Below are 19,477 nucleotides of genomic sequence, written 5' to 3' on the forward strand. Positions count from 1 at the left end.
TGTATATCTATCCATTGTTTAGAAACAGTAGTTATTCACTCATATCATCATCATCAACTACAGAAAAACAGTAGAGCTCGATGTTCCACAGATGCAACTGTGTTGTAAGAGATCACGTGCCCAAAACAGAAACACAGAAGGTGAGCAATGTGATTAATGAGCCGGAGGTGCAGAGAACATATGTCCAGTATTTTCTGTGATTGTCTCAATTTTAGGTAATCTTATTTTTAAAAAAGGACTGAAAGTGACAATATTTAATCACACAGTTTAATGTATATACAATGGTAATTCTTTTTGTTTTTATTAATTTTTATTAGACTACAATTGCTTTATAATGTTGTGTTAGTCTCTGTTGTACAGCAGAGTGAATCAGCTACATGTACATATATATCCCCCCTCTTTTTTGGATTTCCTTCCCAGTTAGGTCACCACAGAGCATTGAGTAGAGTTCCCATGATGCATGGAACGTTTTATATGAAAAGTGTTACACAATTGTTAAGTCTTTTCCCATAAAAATTTTTCACAAATCAAAAGGAGTCCTTTTTTTTTTTTTTTTTTTTCAGAAGAGGAATCTTGGTTTTAGATTCAGAAAATACAGCCGTCATAATAATGGCCTTGAGAATATGGAGATGGATATCAGTGTCAGTGTATGCGTGTGGGCAGAGCAAGGATCGCTTTCAGCAGGATATTTGAATTATCCAAAAAAAAATCTTCCATTACAAAACACAGAGAAATAATGGACAAGACACAAATACTCTTTCCAGTGTGTTCACCGAGCTTGTAAGACAGTAAGAAGCAATTCCTCTGTGACCAAAATGAAAAGGAAACTGAAAACCTTCGAGGGAAGCTTGTAAGCTAAACCAGTGGGAGATTCCTTTTTTGGAGGAAGGAGGAACTTTCAGAGCCTCTCAGCTTCTATTTTATGTTCCCAAAAGACTAGACCCTGGGTAGCCTGGAGAAATGTTTAAGTCCGAACAGGGTATCTGCATAGTTTCAAAGTGTCTCCCTGCAAATATGTAGCAATTTACAAAGCGAAAAGTAGTAAGTTTACAGAAGAGCTTCCTGGCAGGTGTCACCTTAGCCAAGTGATCATGGTTGATACGATGATCACTCCATACTGACGTCAGGTACCCCTGATAACAGTGCATTGGGGAAGGAACGTCGCTTCTGTCCAGTCCTTCCCAACAAGGCAGGACTTCAGCATGAGAAAACATCGAACAAATCCAAAGTGAGGAACATTCCACAGATAACTGTGCATGAAAAGTATCAAAGTCATAAAAGACAAGAGAAGAAGGAGGCACCGTCAGATTGGAGGTGACGGGGCAGATGCGACCACTACACCTAATGTGAGATCCTGGGTCACAGCCTAGAGCAGAAAAAATGACATTAATGGAAACCCTGGTGAATCTGGCTGTATCTTATTTATTTTATTAACTTCAGTTAATAATATTATAGCAGGGTTAATTTCTATTCTTTTGATAAATGTACTGTGCTCATGAAAGATGCTCAGGTAAGGCAAAGGTGTATACGGTTAGGAAAGACGGTCATCTGAAGACAAAGAGAGTGTAAGAACACTGTACAGTTTTTGTAATTCTTGAGAGCTAAAATTATCTCCAAAAAATTAACTGTTACAAAAGGGAAAAAAAAACCCACAGGTATCAACGACCCAGTGTATCTCCTTGAGTTTATAAAGGGGATCAGGAGAAAAAACTGAAACAAGGAAGATGAGATGGGGAATAAAAGGCCATTAAATTATGACTAGAAGAATTTATTAAATTCAACTCATCTGATGGGCTGGCAGGGCCTTTTTTGCTACCTCTTTGACTATGTCAGATTGTGTAAGAAGGTGTGTGGACACAGAGCCCATTCACCCCTTCCACTTGCTGGGGTCCCCCGTTAAGTGACAAATCCTGCTAATGAAAAGGCAGACCTCCACAGAAAGCTGTCAGAAAGCAGGTACCGTCCAGATCCGGGTGGCTGGAGATCTCCTGGAAACAGCTCCTGCCTCCTTTCACACTCTGCCCTGGGCATGGTGACTTTAATGGAACCATAAAAGTAACAAGGCATTAAACGAGCCTCAGGCTAAAAAGCCTGGAAAAGTGAAAGCGGGAGGAAATATTCAAATTAATCTAATCCAACTAATGATACATTCAATCAATGGAAATCAATTACTCCAGGGTTTATGTTCTTTAATACTCCTGAGGCTCTTTTATAGTTTAGAGAGAATATAAGAAAATATAAAGCAAAATCTGATTGAAATCTACAGAAAATAAACAAATTCATATTTCTCCCACTAAATAATAGCTCAAGGAGATGAAAAAAATTAAATAAAATTCAAATAATGCAATTAGCAAGCTTTATCTAATGACAACAGAGAATTCTCACTCTTCAGAAGCATAAATGGAGCTTAACAACATTGATCATATACATGGTTAAAAACCCTGTCTAAATATACCAGATAGTCTGTATCAAACATAATACTTTCTCCGTCCATTACACAATTAAGTTAGAAATCAGAAATGCAAAGATAAAGTCCTTCATAATTATAAATTTAAGAACAGACTTCAAAGAAGAGTCATTATGGAAATAAAGTATTTGGAACCAAATTATAATTAAGATACTACCTATGAAAATTTGGATGGAGATTCATACCATTATGCAGTACAAGCAGAATATTAAAAGAATGAGCTAAGCATACACTTAAGAAGTTATAAAAAGAAGAAAATAAATCCAAAGAGAATGGGAAGAAAGAATAAGAGCCGAAATAGAAAAACCAAGGTATTACAAAACCAATGAACTAAGGCAAACACTGGTTCTTCGGAAAGAGAAATATAGCTCTGGACGTATTGATTTTTTTTTAGAAGGAAATTGCAAATAAGCAAGATAAGGAATGAAAAGAGAACATTACAGAAAGAATCAAAGAACACTTGTTGGGGGTGGCCAGAGTATTGTTGCCGTTGTTTAATTACTGAGTCGTGTCTGACTCTTTGCGACCCCATGAACTGTAGCCGCCTGGCTCCTCTGTCCATGGGATTTCCCAGGCAAGAATACTGGTGTGGGTTGCCATTTCCTTCTCCAGGGGATCTTCCTGACCTCAGGATTGAACCTGTGTCTCCTGCATTGCAGGCAGATTCTTTACCACTAAGCCACCTGGGAAGCCCTTGCAAGAGTATTAGGAAGCTCCTATTTTAGCCTCTTTGGGCTTCGGTTTTTTCTTTACCAGCTGCTTCTTTTTGTTTTACTTCATTTGATATTTCGCTCTTCGATGCTGAATATGAATATTCCATTCTTCAGGTATAAGCTCACCTTGCAATCTACAGAGGCTCGTGTTTGTGCAATCTGTACACCTCATCAGACAACAGAAATGCGGACAAAGGAAGACTGAAGTATTCAACCACAGAAGCTCAGAGGGAAGAAAACTCACCCAACCATGGTGCTCATGCATAACCAGACAGGTTATCTGCTCCCAAGCCTCCTCAGACTCATAGCCAGAAAGAGGTTACTTTTCCCCAAGTCAATCTCTGTACTCATCTCCAGGGTACAAATAACAGATCTTAATTTGGGCAGTTTGGGAAAATCTGGGGAAAATTTTTTTATTTTCACTGTGAGGTTCTCATAAGTGCCCAGGAGCTATAGCTATAAAACTCTAAAAATGACTTGAAACAGTGTCTGCAGAAATTCCTGTCCCACTGAAGAGGCATCCCACCTTTGCCAGGAGGGTTTAGAAGATAAGGGACACAGTAGATACCACAGATGCATTCTCAACGTAGGTGTGTTGGGTTCAAATACTACCTCTTCTGTTACGTGCTTTGAGGTTAAAATCTTGATTTCCTGAGGTACATTGTGTCTATCTTTATGTGCTGTTTCTATTTCCCACGCTTTGTGTGACAACTTCCAAAATGATACCAACAGAGGTGTGTCTGAATAATTTTACACTTAGGAAGGGTGTGATTCTTTAATATATAAAATCCATAATGCACAATGCCCTCATTAGGCTCTGCAGACACCTAAAACTTCCACAATGAGAACACATTTTCTCCATAGTGATCTGTCTCTTCACTTTGAAAAATGAGAAAAAGATGGTGAATTGGATGAAATATTAACTCGGCTCACTTGACTATAGGGCAGCATAGCACAGAGACAGACTTTAATTCCCTTCAGAAGTACCTCAATTAATACTCTCAAGGAGGACTTCCCTGGTGGCACAATGGGTAAGAATCTGCCGGCCAATGCAGGGACACATGTTTAATCCCTGCTCGGGGAAGATTCCATAAGCCACAGGGCAACTAAAGCCTGTGCACCATGACCACTGAGCCCATGCTCTAGAGCCCAGGAGCTGCAACTACTGAGCCCCTACACCAAAGCTACCGAAGCCCCCATGCCCCAGAGCTCATGCTTTGCCACAGAGACCACTGGAATGAGAAGCCCTTACACCACAACGAAGACCCCGTGCAGCCAATAAATACATAATTTTTAAAAAATACTCTCAAGGGTAACAGGAAAAAGTATGTTTGGGAAGGATGACTGCCAATTTCTGTGATGCAGCAAAAAATAAAAAGTGCACTTTCAGTTCAGTTCAGTTCAGTCTCTCAGTCGTGTCCGACTCTTTGCGACCCCATGAATTGCAGCACGCCAGGTCTCCCTGTCCATCACCAACTCCCGGAGTTCACTCAGACTCACATCCATCGAGTCAGTGATGCCATCCAGCCATCTCATCCTCTGCCGTCCCCTTCTCCTCCTGCCCCCAATCCCTCCCAGCATCAGAGTCTTTTCCAATGAGTCAACTCTTTGCATCAGGTGGCCAAAGTACTGGAGTTTCAGCTTTAGCATCATTCCTTCCAAAGAAATCCCAGGACTGATCTCCTTTAGAATGGACTGGTTGGCTCTCCTTGCAGTCCAAGGGACTCTCAAGAGTCTTCTCCAACACCACACTTCAAAAGCATCAGTTCTTTGGCACTCAGCTTTCTTCACAGTCCAACTCTCACATCCATACATGACTACTGGAAAAACCATAGCCTTGACTAGATGGACCTTTGTTGGCAAAGTAATGTCTCTGCTTTTGAATATGCTATCTAGGTTGGTCATAACTTTCCTTCCAAGGAGTAAGCGTCTCTTAATTTCATGGCTGCAGTCACCATCTGCAGTGATTTTGGAGCCCAAAAAATAAAGTCTGACACTGTTTCCACTGTTTCCCCATCTATTTCCCATGAAGTGATGGGACCAGATGCCATGATCTTCGTAAGGTCATTGAATGAATAGTAACTTCAATTCTACCTTGTTTTGGAGGTTAAGTCAATGGTTTTGTGTGTTTTGAATGAGGAATTTATACTAATCACTACCACACTTTTATTGACAATACTTTTATCATGCTACCACATAAAACGCCACAAAATCTCTGTGCCTATGAAAGGTATGTCTTCAAAGTGTAAAGGGAGCGCAAGTGGGATGGAGTCACTTTAGAGAAGAAAGTGGGAAGATACAGGTGGGGAGATAAGAAAAAAGAAAATTTCCCTTTTTCTATGGTACAGTCTCTTGTTTTCCCCAAATAACTGGAAGGAGATGAAACCATAAGGAAAACTAGGGTAAACCCCACTCCGCATTCCAGACTCCCTTCTCTTCCTCTATCAATTATCCTTTCACTGAAAATTTCAAACTCTGTCTTCCTCTCAGCAAATCTTTACTATTCTCTCATGTGAAAACCAGACACATATGTGCATTCAATTCTGTATCTTTTCTAGCTAGCTACCACTCTATGTCTCTTTTTAGGCAAACTTCTTAAAAAAGTAACCGCTCCTTCCTTATCTCTTCTTTACTTCCAGTTGATTTCTCAACCCACAGCTAATTGGCTCATTTTTCCTAATTGTTAAACTGAAATTGCTGTCACTAAAGTTGCTAACAACCTTCTCTTTGCTCACCAAATGGTCATTTCATCTGATGTGTCTTAAGCATGTTTTTAAGTGCTGACCACATCCTCTTCTTGAAGTTATTCTTTTGGCTCCTGTGACTTTGGTCATGTTGCTCTCTCTTGGATTTCTTCCCATCATTCTGGCTGATCCTTTTCCGTGTCCTTTGCTAACTCTTCTCTCTTAAGCTCCTCTTAAAATTTGACTCAGACTTTGGTTCTCAGTCTTCTGTTACTCTTTCCACTCTGAGTGACATCACCTACTGGTTTCACTTCCACTTATACGTAAGCAAAGATGTCCCCCAAATTCCTATCCTCAGCCCAGACCTCTTTCCAGAACTCTAGGCTGGGATATACAACTGTCTGTAAGAAATGTGATGATAAATATACCACAAACATCTCAAATTGAAACAATGTCCCAAATTAAGGTCATTGCCATTTTCTCCAAAGTTGTTAAGAATCTTCCATTTCCTTTTCCATAAAACTCAAGTTGGACATCTGGAGTCACTCTTAATCCCTTACTATCTCTCTCTCCATACAGTTCTATGGAATCCAAGTGCCATAGATTCTAAAGTCATTAAGATCACTCATTTTTACTTCCTTCCTTATATCCGATTGCTTTAGTTCAGACCCTCTTTATAGTTGGCCTAAACTATGACAATGATTTGGAGAATCCCTGCCATTGGTCATTTGTGCCTTTTATCTTCCTTCTCAAATATCCTACTTGCAGTGACAATGTTGCTGTTTAGTCACTAAGTCGTGTCTGATTCCTCTGCAACCCCATGGACTATAGCCCATCAGGCTCCTCTGTCCATGGGATTCTCCAGGCAAAAACACTGGAGTGGGCAGCCATTTCCTCCTCCAGGGAATCTTCCCAATCCAGGGACCGAACCCAGGTCTCCTGCATTGAACACAGATTCCTTTCCACTGAGCCACTGGAAAAGCCCACAGTGACAATGTGACCTTCCCCAAGTAGTAAATTTTACCTTGACATTAAACCTCTGTTTCACATTTGTCAATGTCTCTCCACTTAAGAAGCCCCTAAACATGAGTTCAGGGATGGCTGGTTGGGACTGCTCAGTACGTTGATTTGATGGAAGACGTGGAAGAGAAAGAGAAATGTGTATTTTTTAAAAGTTACGACTAGAAGATTCTAATGCACAGCCAAGTTTGAAATTCTTAGAGGAAGAAGCCAAACCAAATTCCATGGATGAAAGGAAATGAAGCACTCTGCAGGATCCACTCATACTGATGGGAACATGACCCCCACCGTACCTTATATCTTTCAGGACTGTGGAGAGCTTCCGATTAGGAGAATCCAGTCAACACTCAGCAAGCAGACACAGAGTTCCCTGGTGTCAGGGACTATTACCTGGTCCCTGACTTAATTCTCTGTGCAATCTCCCACCATCTCAAAAAATCTTTTGTTCCAGCCATACTAAGCTATGTATAACCCCCTAAATTTGTTACGGCTCCCAGGTGTTGCAGTAGTAAAGAATCTGCCTGCCAATGTACAAGAGACCCAGGTTCCATCCCTGGGTCGGGAAGGGTCCCTTGAGAAGGAAATGGCAATCCACTCCAGTATTCTTGCCTTGAAAATCCCATGGACAGAGGAGCTGGTGGGCTACAATCCATGGGGTCACAAAGAGTCAGACACGACTAAGCACCCATGCAGGTTTGTTATGTGATTCTGTCCCTATATATTTTTGCAGATTCTTTCCCTGGTTCTGGAATGTCTCTCTCTTCTTTTTCTACCTGGAGAACTCCTACTCATCCTTTACATCAATTTCAAGCTTCTTTACTAAATTCTCCTAGACTCAGGAAATAAGTTAAACATTGCCAATGTATGCCCATATTCTGCTTGAATATATTCCTTTAATTGCATTTAACTGCATTTAACTCTTTCCTTACACGTTTCTATTATCCATTAGCCTGTGATATCCTTAAAGAGAGTGTCTTCAACATTTTTAAGACCCTGTATATCCGAAATAATATATTTGTTGAAGGAATGAATTCCTCCAAAGAAAATCCTCCTAAAAGATTAAATACTTAAATGTTAGAAAATGGAGCTAAATAGCAAGGATTAGCCTTTGATCTAAATAAGCTACAATAAGGCAAAACTTGATTAACATCAATCACCAGTTTTTCTGGGTCCAACTCTTTCTCTTCAAGGTGAACGCTCTGTTTCATGCCCTATTTGCCAAAGGGCATATATTTATCTGGGTGAGAGGCTTGTGATCCTAATGTTTGGAGTGTTTATTTTTCTTAAGCATAGAATAAACAAGCAAAAACAACTATGTTTTGTCTTCGGAGGAACCCACTATCAGCCAGGCACTGTTCCTGGCTTTGGGTATACAAAAGTGAAAGAAATACAACCAAACTGTGCCTCAGCTCTTAAGGTGCAAAGAGCTATTTGATTAATTCTGCTTGAAAGACTATGTCCAGTCTGATTCTTAAAACGTTAGTTTTTGGAAGTCAAATGATTTCTTAGGCAATGGTTATGGTTCACAAAAGAACTTGTACAAACAAGACGAACAACAATGCATTTATTCATAGCAATCCTCTATTTATGACAGGACAATCCTGATAGATGTCCCAGTGATCACCACAAAAAGCAGTAATGAAGTCATTAGTGGAGCTAGCCCTATGCAGTCATTTATCGATAGGTTTGATCAAGATAGGCTGCATGCCTTATTTACATTTAGCAATTGGTAGAAGTATTTACTGAGCCCAGGTTCCCCATGTGAATGTTGAAATCACAATGTACTTTCTTCATCAATGGATCAGATCAGATCAGATCAGTCGCTCAGTCGTGTCCGACTCTTTTCGACCCCGTGAATCGCAGCACGCCAGGCCTCCCTGTCCATCACCAACTCTCGGAGTTCACTCAGACTCATGTCCATCGAGTCGGTGATGCCATCCAGCCATCTCATCCTCTGTCATCCCCTTCTCCTCCTGCCCCCAATCCCTCCCAGCATCAGAGTCTTTTCCAGTGAGTCAACTCTTCGCATGAGGTGGCCAAAGTACTGGAGTTTCAGCTTTAGCATCATTCCTTCCAAAGAAATCCCAGGGCTGATCTCCTTCAGAATGGACTGGTTGGATCTCCTTGCAGTCCAAGGGACTCTCAAGAGTCTTCTCCAACACCACAGTTCAAAAGCATCAATTCTTCGGCGCTCAGCCTTCTTCACAGTCCAACTCTGACATCCATACATGACCACAGGAAAAACCATAGCCTTGACTAGACGGACCTTTGTTGGCAAAGTAATGTCTCTGCTTTTGAATATGCTATCTAGGTTGGTCATAACTTTCCTTCCAAGGAGTAAGCGTCTCTTAATTTCATGGCTGCAGTCACCACCTGTAGTGATTTTGGAGCCCAGAAAAATAAAGTCTGACACTGTTTCCACTGTTTCCCCATCTATTTCTCATGAAGTGGTGGGACCGGATGCCATGATCTTCGTTTTCTGAATGTTGAGCTTTAAGCCAACTTTTTCACTCTCCACTTTCACTTTCATCAAGAGGCTTTTGAGTTCCTCTTCACTTTCTGCCATAAGGGTGGTGTCATCTGCATATCTGAGGTTATTGATATTTCTCCCGGCAATCTTGATTCCAGCTTGTGTTTCTTCCAGTCCAGCGTTTCTCATGATGTACTCTGCATATAAGTTAAATAAACACAGTGACAATATACAGCCTTGACAAACTCCTTTTCCTATTTGGAACCAGCCTGTTGTTCCATGTCCAGTTCTAACTGTTGCTTCCTGACCTGCATACAAATTTCTCAAGAGGCAGATCAGGTGTTCTGGTATTCCCATCTCTTTCAGAATTTTCCACCGTTTATTGTGATCCACACAGTCAAAGGCTTTGGCATAGTCAATAAAGCAGAAATAGATGCTTTTCTGGAACTCTCTTGCTTTTTCCATGATCCAGCAGATGTTGGCAATTTGATCTCTGGTTCCTCTGCCTTTTCTAAAACCAGCTTGAACATCAGGAAGTTGATGGCAAGAGTGAATGTCGACATTCTAGGAATCAGCGAACTGAAATGGACTAGAATGGGTAAATTTAACTCAGATGACCATTATATCTACTACTGCGGGCAGGAATCCCTCAGAAGAAATGGAGTGGCCATCATGGTCAACAAAAGAGTCCGAAAGGCAGTACTTGGATGCAATCTCAAAAATGACAGAATGATCTCTGTTTGTTTCCAAGGCAAACCATTCAATATTACAGTAATCCAAGTCTATGCCCCAACGAGTAACGCTGAAGAAGCTGAAGTTGAATGGTTCTATGAAGACCTACAAGACCTTTTAGAACTAACACCCAAAGAAGATGTCCTTTTCATTATAGGGGACTGGAATGCAAAAGTAGGAAGTCAAGAAACACCTGCAGTAACAGGCAAATTTGGCCTTGGAATATGGAATGAAGCAGGGCAAAGACTAATAGAGTTTTGCCAGGAGAACGCACTGGTCATAGCAAACACCCTCTTCCAACAACACAAGAGAAGACTCTATACATGGACATCACCAGATGGTCAACACTGAAATCAATGGATCAGGTGGGCTTAAAAGAAGGCAGGATTTTACACAATCATATTTTCATGGAAAAAATCCCATACAAAAGGAATCTGAAACCCTAGAGAAATGAATGATTCAAAATCACGTATTGGCAGTCAACTTCACTTCAGACTCCAAACACAGTTCTCTTCTCACCACACCCAATATGAATTACCGTAACTGGCTAGATTTATAACACAAGTGTACACGGCCACTGGACTCACTTAACTGACAGCTCTTTCTGTCTCAGCAATGCTGTGGCCCAGCACGTGGCAGACCAATACAGAGAAGGGCGCATCCCACCACCACTCTGTCAGAAGCTTCTTACTTGAACATACAAGCAACTCAGGAAGAAGAGTTATTTTTTAGAGAGCGTCAGGAGGAGAAAAGCTAGGGTTTAAAATCTCAGGCAGCTTCAAGTGAAATTTCTCATTGTGATTTTTGTCTTCACACGGTAGAGCTTCTGACCTGAAAGGTGGAGCAAATGTCAAGAATTCTGCTGAGCACGAGGAGGCACCTGTTATGAACAGTGGGAACAGCAAGGCTCTTGGGGCCCGTAGATCTTGGGTGAAACCACGTTCGGTTGCTTTCTACTCTTCCACATTGACACTCGGTTCCTTAGATAAACCATTATGCTAATAGCTGCCTTGGGGAGTAATTGTAGATGAAATAATGCATGAAAAGGAGTCTGATCTGGGACGTTCTTAGTGAGGCTTCCTTTGTCTTTCTTTTGTCAGTCCCCAGGACTATTCCTCAGGCTCCGATCGGTTTTCCAGTCTCTTTTCTTCCAAAAATTCAGATGAGGGTGAGGCAAGTGAGGCCCTCTGCTTGGGCACAAAATTTAACGGGGTGCTCAAAATATGGTAATCAAGGTAAGTAATATTTTAATACAACATTCTAAAATTCAAAGCTACAAAAAATGAAGACAATATCAACATTTTGAATTAAAGTAGGATCCAGGGACGTCCTTGGAGGTCTGGGCTTTCACTGCTGGGGTATCAGGTTCAACACAAAGTAAATAAACTAGGTACAACAGAAAAGTAAACTAGGGACTTCCCTGGTGGTCCAGTGGTTAAGACTATGCTTTCACTGCTGAGGGAACAGACTCCATCCTTGGTAGGGGAACTGGGACCCACAGGCTTCATGGCATGGCCAAAAACTTAAAAAAAAAAAGAAAGTAGGATCTAACCCTCCACTTGTATAACGTGGCCTCCATTGCCTCAACCTCATACATATCTTGCCGAATCCTGTATTTATTTAAAAGTCTGATACTTTCTTCATCAGAGGTTTTCTGCATTAAAAGAAAAAAAATACTGCCTTAAAATATCATTTATCTTGATGAGTGTTTTGGCGAGCCTTAAATTTCACACCCAAGCCCAGGAGCTCACTCATCCCCTGGCAAGTCTTCCGGGTTCTGGAAGTCTACTGATGGGGGAGGAGGGAACACAGGTGACCTGGGTAGCTCGTGTCTTTATCACACCTCTGTGTCCCTTTTCAGTCTTCTCATGAGGAGAAAAGTTGGGGGAAAAGTTTTTGTTTCTTAAAAACAGATCTACTTCCTTGTATCAGATGAAAATTTCATATTCATGTTTCCTTCTTTACTATGGCTACAAGAGAGTTTAGAATTAACTTACTGCTTAATTGCTGTACCTATTATTAACCTAGGTTTTGAATAAATGTGCTTTCCTCATCTCACACAAGTTTTGACATTATATTAACATACTTAAAACATTTTATTGTGAAGAAACTCAAATTCCTTTTGAAAATGGGTGGAAGTGTATATAATGAAGTGTATATAAATGGAACTCTACTGCCCTCTTTCTTTCAAGAATAAAATCCCAAGCAAGAAATTATGAGCAAGTAAATTTTTTTCCAACAATAAATGTGGAAAATACTATAACTTTAATTAACATATTGCAAACATCAATCCCCAAAACCATTTTATAAAACCAAGTATTTTTAATAAAATTCGAAGACGGGAATTCCCTGGTGGTCCGGTGGTTAAGACTCAGTGCTTTCACTGCAGCAGCCTAGGTTCAACCCTTGGTGGGGAAACTAAGATCCTATGCCCTCCCCCTCAAAAGAAAAATCCAAGACATTGAAAAACCTTATTAAAATTATCAAAATTTAATAGCAAATACTGTATAAACTGGTGAAGTACCATTTCCATTAAAATCAGAAATAAGGATGTTCCATACCATGACTATCATTCACCATTGTTTTGAATAGTGTACCTAATGCAATAAAAGTTTAAAAATCAAACAAGCAATAAAAATATTGAAAGATGTATACTCACCCTTACTTTCAGAGTGGTATACCTAGAATATCTGAATATCTCCAATAACTAATTAAGATGAGTAAGACTTATAAAGGTGAGTAGATATATGTAAAAATAATTGATACTTTTTCTCTGTATCACCAAAAACTAATTGGAAATGGGGGAAAAAAATCCTACTATAGTAACTACTATAAATAAACATACAGGATAAATTCGACACAAGAATCAAAATGTGTCTCAAAAGAAAGGTCTGGGATGTGTATTTTTTTTTTTTTTAAAAAAACACCAATACAATCTTATGAAAGGACATAAGACACAAAAGCAGAGTGACTTATTTTCTTAGATACAGACCCTTAAAACCATAAAAAACATCCATCCTTCCCAAATTAATACAGGTTAATTCAACACTGCATTTCTTAGGAATAATTTAACCTGCAAGAAAATATTCAACTAACAGAGGCTTAAGTAACTAAAATATTTAATTATCTCACATCATAAGTCTGGAGAAAGGAACTAGAAGACCAGTTTGGTAATTTCCCAATCATAAAAATCCAGGCTCCTTCCAGCGTTCTGCCTTCCTTAAGAGTATTGGTCTGTTGCTTTATAGTTCCAAAAGGGCTGCTGTCACTCCAGGCATCACATTTAAGTTCAAGAGAGAAGATGGTACTAAAGATACATTTTTCTAAGTCAAAGAAACCAGATGATCTTCCCCAAGTCCCAGGGCCACATTGGCCAGACCATAACACATCACCTCTAGATGCCGCAAAGCTGAGGAAGCAAGCACCTAGCTCTTCCAGTATCTAAGGTGGTAAAAGGTAAAGCAGACTGGGGATGGGTGTTTATTTAGCCAATCAAGCGTTAACATGCACCACAAATTCTAATGTCTTATTGTTCCACTCAAACTGTTCTGTTCCCCCCAAGCAGAATGTAAATTCCAGAAAATTGACCCTGCCTATCACTGGATCATGGAAAAAGCAACAGAGTTCCAGAAAAACATCTATTTCTGCTTTATTGACTATGCCAAAGCCTTTGACTGTGTGGATCACAATAACTGTGGAAAATTCTGAAAGAGATGGGAATACCAGACCACCTGATCTGCCTCTTGAGAAATTTGTATGCAGGTCAGGAAGCAACAGTTAGAACTGGACATGGAACAACAGGCTGGTTCCAAATAGGAAAAGGAGTTCGTCAAGGCTGTATATTGTCACCCTGCTTGTTTAACTTATATGCAGAGTACATCATGAAAAGCGCTGGACTGGAAGAAACACAAGCTGGAATCAAGATTGCCGGGAGAAATATCAATAACCTCAGATATGCAGATGACACCACCCTTATGGCAGAAAGTGAAGAGGAACTCAAAAGCCTCTTGATGAAAGTGAAAGTGGAGAGTGAAAAAGTTGGCTTAAAGCTCAACATTCAGAAAACGAAGATCATGGCATCCGGTCCCATCACTTCATGAGAAATAGATGGGGAAACAGTGGAAACAGTGTCAGACTTTATTTTTTGGGGCTCCAAAATCACTGCAGATGGTGACTGCAGCCATGAAATTAAAAGACGCTTACTCCTTGGAAGGAAAGTTATGACCAACCTAGATAGCATATTCAAAAGCAGAGACATTACTTTGCCAACAAAGGTCCGTCTAGTCAAGGCTATGGTTTTTCCTGTGGTCATGTATGGATGTCAGAGTTGGACTGTGAAGAAAGCTGAGCGCCGAAGAATTGATGCTTTTGAACTGTGGTGTTGGAGAAGACTCTTGAGAGTCCCTTGGACTGCAAGGAGATCCAACCAGTCCATTCTGAAAGAGATCAGCCCTGGGATTTCTTTGGAAGGAATGATGCTAAAGCTGAGACTCCAGTACTTTGGCCACCTCATGCGAAGAGTTGACTCACTGGAAAAGACTCTGATGCTGGGAGGGATTGGGGGCAGGAGGAGAAGGGGACGACAGAGGATGAGATGGCTGGATGGCATCACTGACTCGATGGACATGAGTCTGAGTGAACTCCGGGAGTTGGTGATGGACAGGGAGGCCTGGCGTGCTGCGATTCATGGGGTCGCAAAGAGTCGGACAAGACTGAGCGACTGATCTGATCTGATCACTGGATTCCTGGTAACTGGCTGATGGTTTGATAAATAGCTTTAATGCAAACTGAACAGTCTGTTTTTTTAAAAAAATAGCAATTTCTATGTGATAGGTACCTTAGTCTATCACAACTATACGTTTAGTTTTCAATACTGTGACTAAACACAGGAGTTATAAATAGGGAGGGTCCTCTTCCCAGTGTAAGGGTTCAAGGTGGCATGGCTGCCCATCTCTGGCTTAAATACTGCAGGAGACTCTCTCCAGGCTTGGTAAGTACTTCCTGTGTGTTGGGGACTGAGTATAATGCTCTCCAAGCATGATCTTATTTGTATTCACGAGAATCCTATGAGGAAAATACTATTATTTCCATTTCACAAATCAGAAAAATGAAGCAGAGCCTCAAAATGATACAGTAAGTGGCAGGGCCTGGATCAGAACTCAGGTCAAACCAACTCCAGGTTTCAAGTTCTGTACCAATAAGCTTTACCACTTGCAGTATTAACACAGTCCATTGCAATGCTAAGGGCTTCCCTCATAGCTCAGTTGGTAAAGAATCTGCCTGCAATGCAGGAAACCCGTTTGATTCCTGGGTTGGGAAGATCTACTGGAAAGGGAATAGGCTACCCAGTTCAGTATTCTTGGGCTAACCTTGTGGCTCAGCTGGTAAAGAATCTGCCTGCAATGTGGGTAGACCTGGGTTTGATCCCTGGGTTGGGAAGATCCCCTGGAGAAGGGAAAGACTACCGACTCCAGCATTCTGGCCTGGAGAATTCCATGGACTGTATATAGTCTATGGGGTCGCAAAGTCTGACACAACAGAGGGACTTTCACTTCACTTTCTTTCATTGGGCTGGGCCAATGGCTACTGTGCTATTTCTGTTCATTGGCTTAGTTCTAGAGGAAAGCTCACTGAGTCGTTTACTACTACAGGATCACCTTACAAGGTCTCAGAAGTATTTCCTAACTGTGTTATCTTGGTCACCTGCTTTGGGACTGGAGTCTATTTGTTGAGGTTTTCCCTTAAAATGTGGCATTCCAAAGGAAACTTCAAGACCTCAGATCTGTTTACCAGGATCACAGACTATCCTGTCTTATAAACTTGCCATTATATTTATACCTACTGTTATCTGAGATTGCAACAAGATTGTTGCAATCTTGTTTCCTAACAAGGCTTGTAATACTTTTGGCCAACAAAGCTTTCAAATCTTTTTTAGACAATGTGTTGCCAAATAAGGCTTTCCTCCATGAGTCTTTAAATGTATATAACTTGCATTCAGCCATGGTAATTTACAGTTAATTTTTTTGATACAGTTGTTTTGACCTATTTGGGCATAATGCTCTTTACAAATTTATTTAAACACACATACACACACACAGAAAACACAAAGAAAAAAACTGGATAAAATTTTAAAATTAGTGATCAAAACCAAATGTATACATAGTTCCTATATCCCTTTAGTTAATTAAAAATTAGTATTTAAATACAGTAAACATCAAATCATTAAAATACTCTTGTACATTTAAAGTAAAATGTTACATAAACTTTGGTGATTGTGGCCATTTGTATGTAAAAGTCTTATGGGGAAAAAATTTAACACATTATAGTACTTTAACACATCGATTTTATCATTGACTCTGGTAAAGAATAAATCTGAGATCTGGACCATGCTACTACCATTCTCTTTCTTGAGAATGAAGTGGCCGAAAACTGAGGAGCAAGTTTAGGATATGACACTGTTGTAAGACGTTACAAAGGTAATTTAATCTACCTTTTAAAAGATTTAATCCAAAAGATTCCACTTAACAAGATGCTCATTTCAAAACATGCTTGTTTCACGTGTTACGCCATGTCTTTTCTTCACAAATATCACAGAAGCAGAAGTGAATCATAACAGCATCATTTCTTGCTTACAATGGAAGAAACAAAAGTTCCGAAGAGTGCTATTTTCCATTGTCCAAATTCCATTCAGGTCTTACATACTAAGAGAGTATCTACATTAAATGTCATTAAACGTTCAGAGGATTGATTTACTTAATACACTCAGGAATTCTATGGGTAAGTGCACAGTGGATAAATCCCTGGGCCTCTCTATAAAATAATCCATCTTTCTTATCGGTAAGAGTCAGCAACCACATGGCAAAATTGTTAAACACAACAACAAAGCTAGTAGGAAGAAAAAGAATAACTTTCTGGTAACAGATACATTTTCTATTGTACTAAGTACGCCTTCAGGTTACAATTTTAAATATTTAAAATGAGTTATTCACTTCTGGATATTAGTTTGAGTTACTGAAAAGATTTAACCCTTTTTTTCTTAAGCATGGAAACGTTCAGTAAAGCAGTAAATATTTCCAACAACCCTTGGAAGATGTTACCTATAAACCAATTTCCTCAAGATGCAAAAAAGCTGAAGGAAAATTAAAAGTATGGTTAACACTACAGCCTCAGATTTTAAAAAATCAGAAATATAAAGAAGGTCACGTATAGGTCAAGTATAAAGATGCCCACTTTGATTGCAAGAAATGCTTATCATAAGCAGGACTCTGCTGCCCTCTTGCGTATCAAGAAGGTAACACAAGCGTCAAATGGCCCCTTCCAGAAAAGCTGAAAAGCAAGCATGCTTTGTTTTACAAACTAGGTAGTTCGAAGAGCTGGGGCAGATGATACTCACCCAAGTGTCTTCATTTATACATTGTTTCAAACATTTCTGTTGAATAAATAAACTTGATTTATTCTGACTCTCTACAAAAGACTGATTTGGATTTACTCTCCTGAGGCTGAGGAGCAAAAACCTGAGTTTCCTGTTTTAATGTTGGCTTTCCAATCGATCCTATTTTAAAATCCAGTAATGTTTAAAATCAACAAAGGCAAAATGGAAGTAGAGCCTTGACTACTTTTGACCTAGCAGCCTCATTGCTTGAAGTTGTTCTTTAATATGGCCTGAGCTTTACAAAGTATATAGGTCTCCTTAGCTTCTCATCAGACTGCATGTATGCTTTGCTGGACAAACATTCCCATCTAAAGGCTCAATGCTTTAGTGGAGGTTAAGAAAGATTACCTGTAGCCTTGGTTTTCTTTTTTTTTAGCCTTGGTTTTTTTTTTTTTAATTTTTCATTCTTTTTTATTTTTTAAATTATGAAAATATGGTAATACATTTACAGGAGACTTGGAAAATATAGAACAAAGTTACATACAGTGCCACTATATATTACAATCATTTTTTAGTAGATAAATTAAGAGTTTTATCTTAATTTCAATATCAAACTCTCAAAAATTAATAGAATGAATAGACAGAAAAGTAGAAGGATACAGTAGACCTGAAAAGCACTATGAACCAACTCAACATAATTAAGATTTATAGGACTTTAACACAATAGCAGGATTACCCCTGGTTTTCCAACTTAGAACACCCTACCCCTCTCTCCCAGAACAGATCTAGATGGTAGAGGCATAAAGAGATTCCATTTCTAAAGCAAAAATAGACGTAGTTACCACTATCATCTGTACCCACCCACCATCTTAAAGCCACAACCTCTCCCAATATTTACCCACTTCAGCCCTCACTTCACGTGTGAATGAAGAGGAGGATATACTCTCAGTATCAACCAGTGATTTCATGATCGCTGAAATTATTCAATGGCATAATTATAGACTGCTTTTATAACAACAGAATCAAACGTTAATTGGAAAACCAGACAATACTGCATTTTCTTTGCAAAATTTTTATTTAACAGAAAATACAACGCATTTCTCAATTAATTTAACTATTAATCCAGAGAAAAAAGGTGAAATACCAGGATTACAAGCATGCTAATAAACACGTTTAGCAGGGTCCACGCAAATATTACTTTCGGCAAGTTGTGTAAGAATCTGGCGTAAAACAAAGTTAAATACAACATTTTTGAAATGACAAAAATCAAACCCATATTCCTTCAAAGAGACATTTGCACTTCTTGAGCTGACTTGAAAGCAAAACAAACAAAACCTCAAATTATTTATTTTCCTCCAAGTAGATTTATTATTTGGCTAACTGCATAAATTTATGGCATTTTAATAAATGCAAAATTAAGGCAAAACTGATAGCTGGTATCAGGTAAACAGCACATTTAGAAGGACCTTTTCTAACAAGACGCCTTCAATGTACTTGGAACTACAGAATTCAAAGGGCACATCTGTACCTATTGCACACGTGAACCTCACTATTGCACATCTGAACCTCACAGCCTTCCTGAAGGAGGAAACACAATGACAGTCCAATTTTACTGACGAGAAAATGAAGGTGACTGGTTCAGGTCACACAGCTTAATCGATGGCACAAGCACACTTATTAACGGCCTTGGAGCACAGGACAGAGTCCCGTTGGTAGATTACTGTAAACACTGGGATAAAGAGGCTTTCCTGGCAGCTCAGACAGTGAAGAATCTGCCTGCAATGCAGGAGACCTGGGTTCAACCCCTGGGTCGGGAAGATCCCCTGGAGAAGGGAATGGCAACTTGCCTGGAGAATCCCATGGACAGAGGAACCTGGTGGGCTATAGTCCGTGGGGTCACAAAGAGTCGGACATGACTGAGTGACTAACACACATGACACATGATTAGGATAAAGAGGGAGGCTGATATGAGCAAAGGCAAAGAATGATGTGAAAGAGACTATAATATGGCAAGTTTCC

At 39.8% G+C, this 19,477-nt stretch overlaps 1 protein-coding gene across 1 annotated transcript in view; it reads right to left on the minus strand.

Moving 5' to 3' along the window:
* Positions 1-19,477, minus strand: part of NHLRC3 (NHL repeat containing 3) — a 41,120-nt gene that overhangs the window by 12,930 nt on the left and 8,713 nt on the right. The window lies entirely within an intron of this gene.

The sequence above is a fragment of the Bos taurus genome, chromosome 12 (assembly GCF_002263795.3).
Source record: "Bos taurus isolate L1 Dominette 01449 registration number 42190680 breed Hereford chromosome 12, ARS-UCD2.0, whole genome shotgun sequence".
Classification (NCBI taxonomy): Eukaryota; Metazoa; Chordata; class Mammalia; order Artiodactyla; family Bovidae; genus Bos; species Bos taurus.